The 17,011-nt window shown below is 47.5% G+C and overlaps 1 long non-coding RNA gene across 1 annotated transcript; it reads right to left on the bottom strand.

The window, feature by feature from the left end:
- Positions 1 to 13,740: 13,740 nt before the first annotated feature.
- Positions 13,741 to 14,702, bottom strand: LOC144701259 (uncharacterized). The gene is made up of 2 exons (XR_013580963.1): positions 14,627 to 14,702; positions 13,741 to 13,912 (listed from the first exon to the last, which is right to left on the bottom strand). It is a non-coding gene; the product is annotated as an uncharacterized LOC144701259 (long non-coding RNA).
- Positions 14,703 to 17,011: the final 2,309 nt, after the last annotated feature.

Raw genomic sequence — 17,011 nt, 5'->3', positions numbered from 1 at the left:
GGGTCCAGGACCCCGGACCCACTTTTCTTTTAAACAAAATAAAAACAAAGAGGACCACAACATGATGATACAAATGACACAACACACGAGGACACAAATACGACGCACATGAACACAATGAACACGAACACACGAACACGATAAAACAATGAAAATGACAAGCATGTGCCAACGAAAATCAAAATGTTCAAATGCGCGGATGTGCTTTCACCCGTAGTATTTGAATTCGGGTGTTTTCACCTTCACCTTGGCTGTGTCAGTCGAGTTGGACTGATGGAGGACCATCTTGAGGATGACGCCACGATGACGAAGAACCATCTCGAGGATGACGCGACGGGATGTCGTCAGCCACGCCGAGCAGCTCGCGCCGACGCTCGCCACCCGGGGTTTAAGTACCCCGCGTAAGAACTTTTATCTTTTTACTTATGCTCATTTTCATGTGTGTTTGTATTTTTGGATTCGTGGACTAGGCCAATGTTGTTGGGCCCCGTCCTCGTCATTTTTACTTTTTATGTTTGTATTTTGAATTTGTAAGGGAGGCCGAACCACGTCTCGCGACGGTTCGTCCTCTCCCACGTTCACTTGGCACCCATCCTCACTATATAAGGGGATGGCATGCCCAAGGAACACCTTGGAGTCATTGTTGAAAAGTTTATTCACAATTCGTCTCCCCCCCTATCCTAGAGAGTAGTGTAGGGGGTTTGGCTAGCCCCACCCCACGTCGAGATCACTCCGTGGGTAGAGCCCACGTCTCTCCCGTCGAGATCACTCCGAGGGAGACGTGTTAAAGCGCGCCGTCGAGATCACTCTGGTGCGAGGAAAGAGTTTCAAGAAGTCGCCGCCATCAAGAATCGAAAGAGGCCTTCGTCGAGATTACTCCGGGGGTCTTGGGAGATTCAAAAAGCGTCGCCGACACGTCATCAACCTGCGAAATCTGCTCCGCCGAGGGAGCACACCCCAGATCCATCAAGAACTCCTCTTTCTTGGAGGGTTCTTGGTTGTTACAGTTCAAGAAAGCCATTTCTTGGTACCTTTTTTTCCACCCTTCCACCATTCTTGATCGCCCACCCCCCTTTCCCCATCGTTTCTTGATTCCCAACCGCCTCGTCTTGCCTTTCTTGATCGCCCACCCTCCTTTCCCCATCGTTTCTTGATTCCCAACCACCTCGTCTTGCCTTTCTTGATCGCCCCCTTTTCCCCCTCGTTTCTTGATTCCCAACCGCCTCGTCTTGCCTTTCTTGATCGCCCACCCTCCTTTCCCCATCGTTTCTTGTTTCCCAACCGCCTCCTCTTGTCTTTCTTGATCGCCCCCCTTCTTTCCCCTTGGTTTCTTGATTCCCAACCGCCTCGTCTTGCGTTTCTTGATCTCCTACCCTCCTTTCTCCCATCGTTTCTTGATTCCCAACCGCCTCGTCTTGCCTTTCTTGATCACCCACCCTCCTTTCCCCATCGTTTCTTGATTCCCAACCGCATCCTCTTGTCTTTCTTGATCGCCCACTTTCTTTCCCCTTGATTTCTTGATTTCTTGAATTCTTGATTTCATGATTTCTTGATTTCTTGATTTCTTGATCTCACCATATCTCCTTGTTTCCCTTCGTTTCTCCCCCTTCGCCCTCATCTTTCTTGATTTCTTGATTCCCACCCTCTACGCCATAACCGATTACTTGGTTTTCTGCCCCACCCCCACGACTATTCCCACGATACTTGGTTCAGTGTCTTGCCCGCCCACACGACTACGCCGTGCGCCAGCCAAGCACGCGCCTTGTGCGCCCTCTGCTCCGACTTTTGTTGCACGCCACCCGTGGACTCAGCTCTCTGCTGGTAGTTACGACCGCACCGTCCGCACCCGGTTTTGTCCTCGTCAACGACACTCGTCCGCACGACCCGACACTAAGCATTTGCTCGACGACTTGGACGCCTTGGACTAAGCGATACAAAGGTCAGTCTCGTCTCCCCTCTATAAACTCCAGTATTATTATCTTCGACAGTCTCGTCTTCCCCTATCGCGTCCGCTACCGTGATATTCTTGAACATCATCGGATAGGACTAGCCACCTTGTCGAGCATAGGGATTCTTGTGGTAGACGGACTGTCATCCGACTTGGACGCCGAACGCTCCAAGGCTGTTAGATGCCCCTCACTTAGTAGACGTCTAGTAGGTCCAGTGGGTCATTGGGAGTTTGATCTTAGGATCACTCGTCTCTCATTGATCGGTACGGCCGACGTCGTTATCCGTCAAGTCCTTATCTGCTCATTCGTATTTTCTCATCATTCGGCTTACATCCCATACATTCGCATCATAACCCTGTGACGTGAAACGCGCCGATCGATCCCGGCCGTCGTCATTTCACATCATATTGGTATCAGAGCCGGTCGTGTTAGCTTTCGCTTAACACGGTCAGTAGCATATCACTAAAGAAATTTTATTGGATTGTGCACGTCATTATTTTGAAAATCATTTACATCATATTGTGCACATCCTATTGGTTCATCGGCATTTTACACGTCATAACATTTCATCCATCACGCGCATACCCCTAGGCATTTTTTAGGCCATGAATGGTTGACCATAGGATGGTTCATACACGATCACCTCAAGCATCCGAATACCGGAGATCTTCTACCGCCATCCCTACTCGTAGGGCACCGATAGACGAGGCCTATGACAAGCCCTTGGCTCGAGATGTTTCCCGATGACCGGGAAAAGCTCTCATGCAGGAGCATTCTGCCCCGGAGTACCGACCTCGAGGCCCCGAGGTCCCACCTCCTCGATACCAACGAGCTGACGAATGGGAGTATGACTGTCATGACCGCCGACGATCCCCTCCCCGGGAGTATCACCGCGACGACCGACGAGGATCCTCGCCACGGGAGTACGACCGCAAAGACAGGCGGAGATCCCCACCACGGGAGGATAGGCCAGCACCCCGCTACTATGACGACCGTTCCTATCGTCCGGATAGGAACTACTATCCACCCGAGACTAGAGGTTCTTGGCGTCACGACTACCCAGAGGACGGGGTGCTCAACCCCAACCGCATACCGGTGCGAGATGCATCGCACTATTCTTCCCGCCCGGGTAGCCCACGGTCACCACCTGTCGCACGTCGATCGGACGTCGCCACTTATGGTGACAGTTCCGCTTACCGGCCACACTATCGGGCTGCACCCACTCATCCCGGGACCCATACGAGGAGGCCCCGGCACCACCTCGAGTGCCGCCGAGATACACAGTGGATTATGACCGCCCCCCCCAGTTGGGATTATACCCCTGACAATTTGTCTCGACCAAGGAGGCCCACGGCATATTCCCCTCACCGGGTGCGTGCTTATCCAGCACACTCCCCGTTGCCACCGAGACGACCTCATCCCAACGGATACCCAGAGGAGCGGCCACCCTATCAACCGGCACCTCACCGAGATGTTTACTACGAGGATCGATCGGACCAATACAGCCAACCTGAAAGCTATAGATGTCAATCCCGAGATAGTCCTCCGTACTATCACGATGCGAGTTATCCACTCCGAGAGGAGGTACTCTCTTATGTAGGTTATCATGGGGATGTACATCCTCATTACTACCATGGACGACCCCGGGATCCTGAGGCGCCTCCACCTTGCTACCACCTACGCGAAGACTGGGAGCACTACTACGGAGAACGGCGAAAAACTCCCACCCCTCGGAATGAGTATCCTGCACACTATTACTACGACGACCGTTCCTATCCACCGGATAGGAACTACTGCCCGCATGAGAACCAGAGTTCTCGGCATCATGATGACCGGGGGCATCCTCACGAGATGGCCAACAACCCTAATCAGATACCGGTACCGAACTCTCCACGGTATCACCGCACTACTCGTCGCCCGGAGGCAGCCACATATGGTGGTAGTTCTGCCCACCCGCACTATTACGGGTCGACGACGCACCGCACTTGGCCAATACCAGGAGCCTCTAGCACCATCTCGAGCGCCACCAAGGAGGCGAACCCTACCCACCTCATATACCACAGTCATCCTACTTACCGCTTGCGCCTCATTGAGTTGTGCGGCACACGAGCCCTTGCACACCATTCAAGACAACCGACCAAGCTGGCATCATGTGATTCATACATGTCACCTGCTCACTATGGACAGCCCCCTCCACTAGTGTCAAGTGCAAAAGAATCTGGGGAACCACTTAGCTCACAACATGTTAGGCAAACCAAGTGTGCCCATCATCAGCATGATGACATTGATAGGAGATGTCGAGACAATGCACCCACTAGAAAGATACATCTAGTGACTCCATTCATTACCTTAGCCCAACACATGATGCACCTTCTCGGTTATCCCGTCGATATGTCATCCGACCGTCGAACGTCACAATATAATGAAAGGAGACTCATTCTAGAGGTACTATCGGGAGCCCACCGACCCGCCCCGTTGCCAGATCCACCACCGCCTTCACCATTCCTTCGTCCTTTCGCTATCCCGCAGCCTCTAGGGCTCTTCTTCACACGCGTCCAAACAACTCACCCCTCAACGCGATTTCTAGTATTTTTAAATTTGCACTGGATTTATATTACATTCCAAGGAATGTACTGCAGTCCACCGTGGGTCTATACCCCCCACATACTAGGATGTTTACCTCGCATGGATCGAGTTCACTGTTTGCCCAATGGTGAACCGTACTAGTTTGGCATTGTTTGAAACTAAACTATGGTCAATTACTTCATGGACACTAGATATCATTCATGTAGGTAATCATACTAACTGTTTGGATTCCGTTCTTTGTACATGCATTAAGTAGTAGAACATGCATCATTGCATCCATTTGTTTTTTTTACATTGCATCCATGAATGAGCAGTATAAGGCATCAGCGGGTAAGGGTCGTAGGTCCATGTCGTTCTCTGAGGGAGAACTGGTCCTGGTCAGATTGAGGCCCGAGAGGTTCTCTCCTGGGGTCGCTACGAAGCTCCATGCTCGTAGCGCCGGGCCTTTCCCGATTGCCCAACAGATCAACGACAACGCCTATGTCGTGAGCATCCCGCCAAATTGGGGGATTAGTTCGACGTTTAACGTCAGTGACTTATCCCGATACCAGCCTTCGCCACCCATCATCGAGCCTCACAGCCAATTGAGCCTTAATAGTAGTGAAAGTGAGAGCAAACCCACTCCTTCTCCGTTTCCCCTCCTTGTACGGCAAGACGCGATAGAAACGATACTGCAGGAGGTAATTCACGCTGAGGGGGAGCGAGTTGGCCGTTCTTTCCTAGTCCATTGGCAGGGGCGACCATCATCCGATGACACGTGGATCTCCGAGGACGACCTTCGCCGACTTCGACCGGACCTGCTGCCTCCACTTGAAGACCTTGCTGAGCTTTGCTCGCCGGAGTCGAGCTCCTCCCACCTCGGGAGGATGATGGAGGACCATCTCGAGGACGACGCCACGATGACGAAGAACCATCTCGAGGATGACGCGACGGGATGTCGTCAGCCACGCCGAGCAGCTCGCGCCGACGCTCGCCACCCGGGGTTTAAGTACCCCGCGTAAGAACTTTTATCTTTTTACTTATGCTCATTTTCATGTGTGTTTGTATTTTTGGATTCGTGGACTGGGCCAATGTTGTTGGGCCCCGTCCTCGTCATTTTTACTTTTTATGTTTGTATTTTGAATTTGTAAGGGAGGCCGAACCACGTCTCGCGACGGTTCGTCCTCTCCCACGTTCACTTGGCACCCATCCTCACTATATAAGGGGATGGCATGCCCAAGGAACACCTTGGAGTCATTGTTGAAAAGTTTATTCACAATTCGTCTCCCCCCCTATCCTAGAGAGTAGTGTAGGGGGTTTGGCTAGTCCCACCCCACGCCGAGATCACCCGTAGAGCCCACGCCTCCCGTCGAGATCACTCCGAGGAGACGTGTTAAAAGCGCGCCGTCGAGATCACTCCGGTGCGAGGAAAGAGTTTCAAGAAGTCGCCGCCATCAAGAATCGAAAGAGGCCTTCGTCGAGATTACTCCGGGGGTCTTGGGAGATTCAAGAAGCGTCGCCGACACGTCATCAACCTGGGAAATCTGCTCCGCCGACACGTCATCAACCTTGGCTGTGTCAGTCGAGTTGGACGCAAATCGGTGGGGCCATAGATGACGATGCTGAAGGCTCTGAAAATGTCTCCGATGGAGTAGACTGACACCCTCCATCATGAATCTTTTGACACATGACACAAAATTTTATTAATTAGGTGGTTTGGTTATATGCATATTGTTCGTCCATCACACACTCACTTCCTGTCGTCTCACAGTACTAAAGTGGTCGCAAAGGGGGACGTAGTCCATCCACGTGGCCTATGACATCGTCGACATGTGATGTCTTCTCACTTAGTCACATCACCTCATTTCGGCGGGTCATGGTATTGATGTGGTCTCAAGGAGGGAAGTCATCCAACCATGTGAATGATGGTGTGGTCAGCATGTGACGGCAATGACATTTTCTCACTCAATCACGTCATATCTTGTCGTTTGGTCACAATATTGACGTTGTCTCAAGGAGGAAGTTTTCCCACTATGTAGCCGAGGATATTGTCAACATGTGACGTTAGGGATATGATGTCGGACGTCGTCGGGGACGTCGTCTGGTCGACACCGAATATGATGGTTCAGTGCCGATAAGGGATGATGGTATCGGACTACGACAGTGTCGTCGCCCGACGGTTCTAAACCCTAACAGGCCAATGTAACTACGATGCGTTGAATGCCCTACGTGTCGTACGTGCAGGCTCCAACTCGAGGGAGGCGCCGAGCTCCAAAATTGGATGGGTCGCTGGGTGGGGCGACGGTGGCCTCTCGAACCTCATTGGAGCGATGAAGGCATCTACAACCGAACAGAGTCTATCCGTAGGGCTTGCACGTAGCGGACATACTCGTACGTACCATTAAGACACTCAGTTGACCGTAGTTCTCTCAATTCGTCCCCTCTCACCTACCTAGCCCGAGCGCGGTGGAGTCAAGACGAGGATATACTGCACGAGGTAAATAAACGAGCGACGAGAGAGGACGCGTACCTCGTTGGCGGTGGCTCGTAGTGTAGTGTCATCAACGGTGAGCGACAATTCAAAGCGGGTGGGGCGGAGAGTCGCCGGAGAGATCACAGCGGCTCGACAGGCCAGGTAGCGCTGTAGCTATTCGTAAAGGTCAGTGGAAGATTCATTGAGGATGTCCTGCACTCGGGGTGACGACCTCTTCGGGGCGGCGAGGAATGGTGCCCTGGGGCGTCGTCTGTCGAGGCGTCGCGGGTCAACGTCGATCGGCAAGGGCGCAGAGTGCGGTGGAGATGTCCGGTGGCGGCGCCTAGAGAGGTGGTGGCACAAGGGGGCAACGATGATGCTCGGTAGTGGCGTCCGGCGTCGACGGTTGCAGCCACCCTAGCGGCTATGGCTGCTCTGGTTGCAACGGCGGCACCCGGCGCCTGCGGTCAGGTGGGGCGGCTGTGCCCGCTGGTCGCGACGACACCCATTGGTCGTGGCAGCCCGCGCTGCTGGGGGCGGCGCCTGCTGTTGGCGGCGGTGCCCGCTGCTAGCGGTAGTGCCTGTTGTTGACAGCGGCTCTCGCTACTTGCGGTGGCGCCCGCTGGTCGCGGCAGCACCCGCTGGTCACGGCGACGCCCACTGCTGACGGCGACGCCGGTGCTGGCGATGATGCCCGCTGTTGGTGGCGCCACTCGCTGGTCGCGACGGCACCCGCTGGTCGCGGCAGCGCCCACTGGTCACGGCGGCGCCCGCTTGTTGCGGCGACGCCTGCTGCTGGGGTGGCGCGGTGGCGGCCCACCTGCACCGGCAGCCGTCTAGGGCTCCGACGGTGGCTCTGTCAAACGAAGCCCTAGAACGGGTGTAGGGGTGGGATGGAATGGACGCGAACCCGACCCCGTTCCGTTCTGCCCATTCTCTCTCCTCTCTTATCTTTCCTTTTTTTCTTCCTTTTTCTCCCTTTTTTGTATTTTCTAAATCGTGAGACCAAGATAGACTAAAAACCCAAATTTTCTCGTCCTGGTCTAATTTTATTAGGGCGCCCCCCTCTTCGTTTATATAGGGGAGAGGTTTGGGCCCCTTAAATGGGTCAACAAAAAGGGGGGAAATAGGTCCATTAGGGGCCCTTATAGAATGGCCCCCATTACACATAGATGGGTAATTAAAATAGAAATGAAATAGGAAAAGGGGGGGAAATAGGAGGCCCCTCTCCCATGACGTTAAAACACGAACACGGGACGCATCATGGTGCGACGAAAACATGACGACTGTGAAGAAAACACGAGACATGACTAGAAAAAATGACAAAAATTAAAACAAGATAATCGAGCATCTCTTCACCCGGCTTTCGATGACGGTGGCCGGCGACACGGACGACGTCGTCGGTGATCCTTGATGGCACGCGCCATCAGGATATTCTCTAACTTGGTCACATCACATCATGTTCTTGGATCACATAATTGACATGGTTCCAAGGGAAAGTCGTCCAACTGCGTGGTTGTCAACGTCATTGGCATGTGATGTCAAAGACATCCTCTCACTCGGTCACGTCACGTTGTGACGTTGGGTCACGATACTGATGTGGTCTGAAGGGGGAAGTCTTCCAACTGCATGGCCGACAACGTCGTTAGCATGTGACATTAGGGACATCCTCTTACTCGACCATGTCGCGTTTTATCGTCAGGTCAACATATTGACATGGTCTCAAGGAAGAAGTTGTTGAAATGTGATGTTTGAGTTGTTCTCTCACTTGGTCATGTCATGTTGTCTCATCGGGTCACAATATTGATGTGGTCTCATACGAGGATGCTATTCATCGGTGGGCTCAATGATGTTAGTCAGTGTGTGACATTGGGGACGTCATCTCGCTAGGTCGCATCACGTGATCTTGTCAGGTAGCAATATCGATGTGGTCTCAAATGGAGATGACATCCATCCGTGAGGGCAATTATGTTATCATCATGTGACATCCTCTCACCCAGTCACATCATGTTGCATCATCGGGTCGCAGAATTGACGTGGTTGCAACTGGTGACATCATCCATTACAGTGCTCGATGATGCAATTACATGTGACGTCCTCCAACCCGGTCATGTCATGTTGTCGTATCAGATCATGATATTCATGTGCTCTCAAAGAGGGATGGTGATGCAACACGCCCACGGCCGCGATCGATAGGCGCGTGTTGCAACACAACAATTCGGCAAACTATTTTAGTGAATGGATGATAACAAGAAGTATGCACCCGATGCAGGAAAACATGAAAAATAATAGGCCGACGCGAACGTGGGAATTGACTCTTCTGGTTCGTCAGGACGGGCTAGTAAGGGACAGGTGCCCCGCATGTCGGCGAGTGACTCGAGACCTACGGATGGGTGCCCCGGTCAGGGTTGAAGCCTTCACTTGGATGTTAGTTATGGGTGACTAGTGTACTCTGGAGGTGTATTCCCGCCCCAAAGGATCGCTAACAACTACCCGACCCGGTTAGGCAATGAGGATAGTGGAGCGACTGGAAGGTTGGATTGGTCAAAGGTTCACACGCACAGTCGGCACAAGGAAAAGATAACAATACCAAAATAAGGGGAGAAAATTATGGGCTGACCTTAGGCGACCATGTCCCTGCAGTCGCGGTGGAGCGAAGCCTCGTCGGGGGAAAGGCAACCCGTTTGCGTCTGGTGAACCAGCGGCAATTGGCGCCTCCAAGGGCAAGATGCCGTCAGTAGGGCCCGAAGGAATTTGGGTGTAAGGGCGGCTGTTTGGGCAGGCGAGGGAGACCGAGGATTCTGGGTAACACACGACCTTTGCCATGTCAGAGCTCCATCAACTGAGGGGTAGTCATGCTCTGTCGTCGTGGAGCCCAGAATGCTTCAGACATGGTGCATCCTGATCGGGTCGGCAGTTCAAGCGGATCGAGCGTCGCAGCGCCAACAGTGCCAACAGAGACTTTCATGGCGCCGAGGAGGCCACGGGAGACGTTTGGGGCACACAATATTGGAAGAATGGCGGGGTGAGACAAGGTTCCAAGGCGAGATGGTGAGGAACAGCGTAGGAAGAGATAATAGGGTGGGGGGGGGGGGGGGGAATCGCAGGAAAAAAAAGGAAGAGGGGTGGCGGAAATGTGCGAGGGGGTCGCAGTAGAGAGAGAAGGGGAATGGGAAGGTTTGAGGTTATCGCGAGGAAGAAGGATGAGATTGCAGGCAATGGGGGATCTCATTGAGCAGATCGGGGAAAGGAGGCCGTCGGGAAGAGAAGACAGAGAAGAGAGGACCAGGAGAAAATATGGGAGAGAAGAGACGGGGGGCTCGTATGATGGAGAAAAGGGATCGGGAGGAAAACAGGGGAGAGGAGGTCGCAGGAGGTAAGGGAGGGCCAAGGGGCTCCAAGGATACGACGGTGTTAACTAGTCGTCCCAGCGGTGATCAAGACGGTGGTATTGCGAGATCCCCCTTTTGGGTGAGGTTGTCCGGCACTCTCAGAAAACGCCTGGGGAGCTGGAAAACCGGCGGTCTTGGTAGATGGGGCTCCTTGTTCTCCTCCGCTCCAATGTAGTGAGGGAGCTGAAGAAAACGAAGAATTGATGGAGGTAGAGGGTGGGGAACTCCTTCAAGATCAAAAGTCCTTCAAAATTCTCCCATTTTGAGCATAGGGCACCTCTCCCTTCTTATAGGGTGGGGGAGGGGATGCCCTAATCTGCCCTATTAGGGTGGCATTTAGGCTAACCACGCCACTCAGGGGCTGACATCTGTTCAGAATGCGACATAGAAAGAAAAACAAATGCGGAGTCCCGAATACACGTGGGGAAGTTCCACAAAAACAAAGAGAAAAGGAAACGAAAATGACATAAGTTCATGATAAACGAAGAAGATAACTCACGCTGTGTATTTGAATTGTGGGTCCTTCACGTCGGCTTGGGTTGCGCGGTGAGGTTGCTTGCGGTTGGACGTTGATTCGCTTGGATGGTCCTCCATCAGATGGCATCCCTTTGTGTGGCCGACGACGTCATCAGCATGTGATTTCTCAAATGTCACGTCATATTTTTTATGAATATTATGTTGCCGTCAAGCCAATCATACTACCATGTTTATTTAAGTTCATTCAATAAAATATTACTTTTATTATTATTCGTGTATGGTGTTTATAACGAAGTTCATAAATACATGTAATCACATATTGAATTATGATGAGATCATAATATAATATTTATTAGTCTTTAAACATTATTCTAGATATTTTAAATTCATGGATAATTGAGATGGATATCAAATTATCCGGATAAAATAGCACTAAAGAATTCTACTTATACAATAAGTATAGTTGATCATGTGGCTATTAGTGTGGCGGCACTAATGACAGATAGTGGGTGCACTTTGGAGAAAGAGTTCATTGAATTGATCCGTATGAATCTCTAAATGATATTATACCTAAACGCTAATCAGATTGATTCATGTCATGGTTGTATAAGTGATCTATTAACTTAAGACACCAAGGACATCTCGTGAATGGACGCCTATATTTTGACTACGACTTATGAGCATTTAATTATTGAATTCAAACAAGTCATAATTCGGATGTAGTAAGAAACTTATGGAGATGATTAAATGGTCAAGATGGAATCATCCACCTTACGTATAAAAGGAGATTGACTCAAGAAAGGTGATGCAGAAAATCCTTGGCCAAGGTAGTGAGGATATTGGAGGAGTTTTCCAATGATCTCTGTTATGCATTAGTATTAATTGAATGACGGACTAGCGTTGACGATAAACCATACCCTAAGTCGTTTAAAAGTCTCGCGCGGATGATGGATTATACATATATGATAATCAATGACGGTAAAGGTTCTACGAGAGAGTTCAACACTACATGGTGTTTTCTAGAACACGAGGTGTAACTTGGCAATTAGTACCCCATGGGCAGAAAACTTAACCTACCAATCGTGTTAAATTGATTCTTATTTAATTCATATATATGTTGATATAAGTAATTAATAAGGTTGGCCAATAATTAACTAGAATGATACATGGACTTAAAGGGTCACATGTATAAGGTTTTAAGGGCGTTGGTGGATATATTTTACTTAGTTTATTTTTTACAAAATTTTAAGTAAAATATAAATAAAGAAGGGACATTCATTTCACACACCCAGGCTAGTCAGATTTGAGAGCTCTTCCATTTCTCCATTCTCTTTTCTACTCATCCAAGAAGAATGTCTTCGTGGTGAAACGATTTAATAGATTTTCAAGAAGAGTTGAAGAAGATGTTGAAATCTAAACGTTGAGTGATCGTGTGGATAATTCTAGAGGCCGAAGGTAAGAACAGCTCATACACTTAATACATTCGATTATAAATCGATCAATAGGTTTCCCCATCCATGAAATCGTTATTTTCCATGGACTAAGGAAGGCACAAACCCAACAATTTTCTCATTAGGTCACTGTATGTGGTCTCAACTAGGGACATCATCAAGCAACATGCTCGATGACTTCATAAGAATGTGACGTATGAGATGTCCTCTTGTCAGATCATATCACCTTCCATGGGAAGGTTTTCCATCAGACGGCTCACTAACTTGATCGTCTGCGCGAAGTGATGAACTTTATCTTCCTCATTAAAAACAATTTTCAGAAAGTATGAATTTCATCATACCTGATTCCTAGAAAAAAAATCTCAATGGAGCAAAATGTCATATTGTACACAAACAGAGAAATCAAATCAATTATTTTGTTTGTACTTCATGTAACAACTTGTCTGATCAAAGGTTTCAAACTGTTAAAACCAAATTTTCACTTCATATGTCAAGTAGATTCAAACTCTGACCCCCTAATTGTTTTTTTCTTACAATGACCACATGCATGATTGTAAGAACATGTTACCAAAAGTTTACAATGAATAAATTGTTCCTTTGAAGATGAACAACATTTTGGTGACAATGCTAGTGGAATCAACCAAAGCAACATCAGTAAACATTACGCTTTCTAGAATCAGCCTGTCTAATTTACTGTTACTTCTACGCTGCTTCAAGGTTTGTATTTTGCCAACGTCAGCCTTCCTTCTAGGTCTCTCCTCTTTCTTCCGTCCTTCTCATATATTTATCCTTTTTAAAATATATTAGTACCTGTACTCATTGTCTCACCTTGTCTTGTTAGTTATCATTCACAACTCCTGTTCCTTTATATCCACTCTGTACGCGACTTCTCGTTCATCTTACGACCATCGACCTCCTACTAAAACATGCCAGTTCTTGTCTTGTTTCCCACGATATCCCTATCGCTCTGACAAATGTATGATTCTTCTATTCATTTACCATACCTCTTCCTTAGCTACCCTATAGTGTAACTTAACCACTCGACATTAGAACAGGCATTCTATTATAAGTCAATATGACATTAAAATAACCAAGCAATTCAATGCCAATCAAGGTTCTTAGTACACATTGATCTTAAGACGATTATTGTTCAATAACAAATTAGAGATTTTCTTCCGCTGGTTAATTGAGCCATGGTTCATTGTGTCTACTTACTGATAAGAACGTTAAAATACAACTTCATATTTGAGCATTAATAGGGTCTTCACATATCAATTTACGTTGGATTGCTCAAAAACATGGAAGTATATTTTTCAGACTTCGCTGCAAGATCGGAATTTTCAGATTAGACTTTAAGCTATGTAACAAGGAAAACTAATAGGTGTAATACTAATTAGAACATAATATGATATAAAAATTTCAGATAAAAGGTGTAATGAAAATCGGAATTTTCAGATTAGACTTTAAGCTATGTAACAAGGAAAACTAATAGGTGTACTTGTTAGTACATAACATGAAATAAAAATTTCATGTAAAAGGTGGAATGAAAATCGAATTTCGCAGTTTGGATTAACACCCACTTAAACGAGATGGTGGCATGTGAGCCTGCACTTAAATGAAAATTAGATCAGAATGTCTTTCCATTCATGCGTCTGTAACAGCGGATTACACTGTTTCAGTAATTCATATTTAGAAATGAAGAATGAACTTCATTGTTCTTGCAAACGTAGAAATTGGCACAAAACATAGAATTTCCCTGACGCTAATCAAGGAAGTTTTGCGACAGAGTGCATTTGCTAATCCCGAAAATTATACGACGAATTGAGAAACAGACCGATATAGATAGAATTGACACAAAACTGAAGAGAAGTGATGAACTCATAGATTTATTCACGATGTAGATAGAATTAAGGAAGAGTGTTAAAAAAATATGCGTCTCATGGCCAGTCCCAAGAGGTAAAAGCAGCAACGCCGCTCCACAAGGCGATGGAATATGAGACCGTCACCAGAAAGCGAATGATCGAGCGAAATGCTTGCACACTACGCTTAATCACCCATCAACTCCTGCTAACTTAATTTACGACGTTTAGCGCGGAATATGCAGCTAAAAGAAACTGCTCCGACAACAGCAAAGGAGATTTCACCCAGAAAATCAACCCCGTCGCGATGCGGAAATTAATCATATATCATGGGAAAGGAAAAAACGAAACAAATAATTTTCAGCACGAACGGAAATCAATAACGAGGAACCGGATGGATGGTGAGAATATTCAAGTTCAACATTTGCATGGTGAAAGATGAATCAAATGAACCAAAGACCTTTGCCGATCGACTGCGCCGCTTGTTAAAGAAGTCACCAGACACTGCTCTTCGCAATTGCTGTGCCCTAGAAATCACTACAGATTTTATAGTACAGACTTATAGACTTCAGACCCATAGAGATCATATATTAGTCTTTTCTCCTTTTCAACCCCAAAATACCGTTATATGCAATTTAATTGTATTCACTTAACGAAAATAGTATAAAGGAAACTTGAAATTGTAAACCAATTTTAGAAAAAGAAAAATGCTCTGAGTGGTCGATATTTTAATATATATCAAGTAACTAGATATAAAAATGTCCTAATGTCACAGTTATTTCTTCTTTATGAGCTTTATGCTACATATCTTTCACTGGACTAGTGTTTTTTCGTGCTATATCAGACCAACATCGGATTTTGGACAATCCGATACATGATATCTGGTATCCAGATCAAATATAGACTATTTCAGATGCCAGTATCAGGTATCATAGCAATAAAGAGTATTTTATTGAGATCAGATATCCAGACGGATGCTGAATAGGTCCTGATGGTGGGGTGGATAATGGTAACAGATATTCTATGCTGACGCCCATAGAAAATGTTCATAACCGGATCTCGGATATTGATATTCAGGTATTGGTTTCCTTTATGCCAAAAACTGTCTTATGTGGGAGAAAAAACCAAAAAAATACTCTGGTGACTTAAGAGTATTAACGTGCATGATAAATCTCATGTGTATCTGTTAGTTGACCGGTCAACCCATTCCATGTGCAGGCAGGTCCCACCCAAGTGTAGGCAGAGCTAATTTGGCCCGTGTTGATTTAGATGATGGTGTCTCATATTGGTTCTATTAAGTTATCCAAATATTTACGCCACCATTAGTTTTACAAAAACTATAAGCAGAATATTGTTCGACTTTAATTGAATAACTTGTTAGCAAAATGATGTGTGATGTCTAACTAGGCTTCCTCTAATAATAGGGAAAAGTGCATTTATAATAATATTGACACAGCTGACACATTATAACTCCCCACCCAACATACACCAATGTGCCATTACAAATTTGTGATTAGCATAGGCTCTAAGATAGTAGTTGTGCGGCCTAAACGTTAGCAGAAATATAGGTCAATGTTTTGTTAATATCTATAAATATGTTGATTATTATGTATTTAACATGATCGATACAAAGAATAACATACGTATTTATGCGGAAAAATATTTAAATTATAGTCAGATATTGGGAAGACCAATATCAGGCACTGATATCCAGTATCCGCATTCAACTCCATTTTTGTGTTTGAATGTGATGGCGCACGCCATCAAGGACCATGGACGACGTCGTCCGCGCTGCCCGCTACCGTCATCGACAACCGAGTGAAAAAATGATTGTTATCGCATTTTCATTCGCATCGTTTTTAGTCGTGTTTTGCGTTTTCTGGTTCTCGTCGTCCTGTTTTCTTCGCACTACGACACGTCCCGTCTATGCAGCGTGTTTGTGCCGACATGTGGGTGGCGGGTCCATAGCAATTCAAACCCCTCCTTCCTCATTTCCCCTTTGTTTCTTTTTATGTTTTCATTTTCTTTATTTTGTAGTGAGGGTGCCCGTTATATAAGGATCCCCCCTTGATGGACCAAACTTCCCTCCCTCTTTGTTGACTTACTTAAGGGTCCATTTCCTCCCCCGTTTATAAAGGAAGAGGGGGGTGCCCTAAGAGGTAGACCAGGAAATAACGAAGTAGAAATTTTGTGTTATTGTTCTTGGTCTCCCCCTTCGTTCAAAGAAGAAGATACAGAAATGGAGGGGAGAAGAGGAAGATTGAGAAGGGATAGGAGGGGAATCTTACCTGCTTGCAGGTTATCCTACTTCCTAATTGCAGGGTGAATGTGCTGGTTTTCTTGCTGGGTGGATTATGAGCTCCAACTCGAACGACGGCCGTCACAAGTGCAATAGGGGAATTTCTTCACCGTGATTGATGGGCTACCCCAATTCCCGATTCGTCAAGGTCAACGAGTTGTTGTGAAATCAGCCGTCGTTTCCCACGCCGTCAGCCGCTTGGGCTCCATCTGGCCAGACGAAACGGCACGACAGGAATTGAGTCTTTCCCACACCGCTTGGGGCTTCATTCGGCCAGGTGAAACGGCACCAGGGGATTTGAGTCTTTCCCATGCCGCCATCTGCTCGGGGCTTCGTCCGGCCAGACGAAACAACACGACAAGAATTGAGTCTTTCCCACTCAACCGACCTCTCGGGGCTTCGTCTGGCTAGACAAAACGACACGATAGGATTTGATTCTGTCCTACGCCGCTGGCCACTCGGGACCTTGTTCAGCTAGACAAAAAGCCACGATGGGATCGAGTTTTTCCCATGCTGCAGGTCGCTTGAAACCTCAACCAGTGGAGA

This window comes from Wolffia australiana, chromosome 3 (genome assembly GCF_029677425.1).
Source record: "Wolffia australiana isolate 7733 chromosome 3, ASM2967742v1".
NCBI classification, from domain to species: Eukaryota; Viridiplantae; Streptophyta; class Magnoliopsida; order Alismatales; family Araceae; genus Wolffia; species Wolffia australiana.
Note: the sequence above shows the minus strand (reverse complement) of the source record. Positions and strands in the feature narration are given on the sequence as shown.